At 36.2% G+C, this 2,735-nt stretch overlaps 1 pseudogene; it reads right to left on the minus strand.

The window, feature by feature from the left end:
* Window positions 1–899: 899 nt before the first annotated feature.
* LOC125616638 lies at window positions 900–2,493 on the minus strand (annotated as a pseudogene).
* Between the last annotated feature and the right edge of the window lie 242 nt (window positions 2,494–2,735).

Raw genomic sequence — 2,735 nt, forward strand, 5'->3', positions numbered from 1 at the left:
TTTGTTTTGTCAATTTTTTTTGCAATTGTTTCTTTTGTTTCAATTTCATTGATTTCAGTCCTGATTTTAATTATTTCCTGTATTTTACTTTTGGTGTTGATCTTTTCTTCTTTCTCTATAGCTTTGAAATATAATGTCAGATGGTTTATTTGTTGACTTTTTATTATTTTAATGAATGAGCTCAATGCAATGAACTTTTCTCTTAATACAGCCTTTATAGTGTCCCAGAGATTTTGATATGTTGTATTGGAGTTCTCATTTATCTCAAAGAATTTTTTTAACCTCCTCCCTGATATCTTCTATTATCCATGTATCATTCAATAGCATATTGTTTAGTCTCCAGGTGTTGGAGTAGCTTCTATTTTTATCTTATCATTTGCCGCAGTTCGGTTGGGCAAATAACCGGGAGGTGACAAGCAACTTGAAGGTTGAAGCGGGAACTACTTTATTGCAAGTGAAGTCAGCGGGAACTGAGTGAGAACTCAAAGTAGTGGGCTCCTAAGGTATCGGAACTGCTTCTCTGTGGGACAGCAGAGGTATATATACTTAACTAATTACACACAGCTTGACTCAATTAACATCATCTAGATACAGCAGTCAGCCAATAAGGAATCCTCATCATCTTAATGGCTCGCTGGCGTTGCTTCACAAACCACTCCTCCTGGCAAACTGCCGGTCGCCATCTTGACTTGATTTGCATCCCCAACAATCATTGATTTCTAATTTCATTCCATTATGGTCAGACAGAATGCAGGGTAGTATCTCTATTTTTTTGTATTTGCTAAGACTTGCTTTGTGGCATAACATATGGTCTATTTTAGAGAAGGATTCATGTGCTGCTGAGAAAAAAATGTATTCACTTATTGATGGATGAAATTCTCCTAGAATATTTCTTAACTTTCTTCCTAATAGAGTCTCTCAATTTCCCAAAAGAATAAAGGGCATAAGAAACCTCAACATTAAGAATTTATAGATGAAAAAAGAGCTAGAGATATTGACTCAGGCTTGAGAGTTTAATTGGAGAGTCATTTAACTTACTTTATTTCAACTTCAATAATAAGATTTATGTGCATTGAATATTGTATATAAAAATACATAAATCATAAGGTTGCCAATAATGGCAAAATTAGCAATATACACCTTCATGTATAACTAAAAGGATCCCCCTCACCAAAATCAGCAATATACAGTGTTATTTGTATCAACTTTTTTCTCATAAGTTATGTTTATAACAAAATTATAGTTAAAATATTTATTACATTTACTTATTACACATTCAGGGACAGAGTGGAACATATGTGTGCGTTGGTTTAGCATCCACTTTATTATGCTTACTTATTTGTGTGATGAATAAGCAATATATTTCACAACTTTCCAACATTCAAGATAATGCAATAATAACATAAAAGTCCCCAAAGAAAGTAACTGGAGATTACATTAAATACTTCTTTAATTAGGTTTGATTGCTATAATAAAACAAATAACATAATACATTATTTTTTCCAATGATCTTGGGCTTGAGAAACTGAACAGCAGAAATCAATTTTAAGATTTGAATCATGGCAAAACTGTTAGTTCTTAGAAAGTTGGGAGAAACATTAGCAAGACCACAGGTATATTCTACCCCTCACCTGGAAAAAAGGCTTTTATTAAGTTTGCGAGTTAAGACTGAACATTGGCTAAGATTTGACTTGTTTAAGTCTCAAGCCACCTGGGAAACTGGGCCAAGAAGGGAAGAGAATCAATGGTACTGACGGTAGGTGAGAAATAAACTGCTTGGACTGCATATTTTATTAAAACATTTAAGATTAAAAAATACAGTGAAATACTTCATTGTGTTTTCTCAGAAATGAACCAAAAGATTATAGATTTGAAGACATGATTTGGAGACACAAAGTGGATGCTGAGTGACTAGAGGTCACTCCAGGTGTAGAATTGTAGAAAGTTGGTCCTTGGAGTAAATGACATTGTGGCTCTGACAGCAGATACAAAGGAATGATGCTTTGGAAATAAGGTAGGGACAGTCTGTGGTTGGCCAGTGGGCAGATGAGGTTCTTTAATCCTATGGTTTATCTTCTGTTGCTTATGCCTCTTTCTTCATAAATGGTTTTAAATAGCTCTAAGTCCTCTCTCAGGAGGAGGACTTGGGGAGCATATATCTTCTCATTCTGCTCTTGCATGTGTTTGGAGATGCTCTTCAGAACCTTCTCATAGTTCACAAGCAGAAGATGGTATATGCTGTCAAAAAAGCCAAACAGTCTTCAATATCTGACTGTCCCCCAGCTTCTCTGCTTCTACATAGAGGTTATTTATAGTTCAAACTTTTTCTTTAAACTGTTGCCTATCAATCTGATTCTCCAGCTCCATGGGGAGCTTGATCTGGAATTGGGAGTGGGTGTCACTGCTGTAGTCCTGTAGAATGATTACCTTTCGGACACCAGGGCCTGCTGTAGCCTCTTGTAGGGTACAGGACCAGCCGTACTGCACGCTACCTCAGCTGCTGTCTTGTGTCTTCCTGATGATTCTTCAACGCTGTTGCATCTCATTTACTCAACATACATCAATGGTGACTAAGTACCAGACCAGTTGCTGATGCAGAGCACAAGAAAGAATGAGCCTTGCTTCCAGTGCTACTGCCAGCCTGCGGGAACCTTGTGTGAATTAGAAAAAGTAATTTTTTTTCTTCAAAAGGACAACATCATTTACTGTCATTGCCGGAAAAATTTATAGTAAAT

This window comes from Marmota marmota, unplaced genomic scaffold, assembly GCF_001458135.2.
Source record: "Marmota marmota marmota unplaced genomic scaffold, marMar, whole genome shotgun sequence".
Taxonomy (NCBI): Eukaryota; Metazoa; Chordata; class Mammalia; order Rodentia; family Sciuridae; genus Marmota; species Marmota marmota.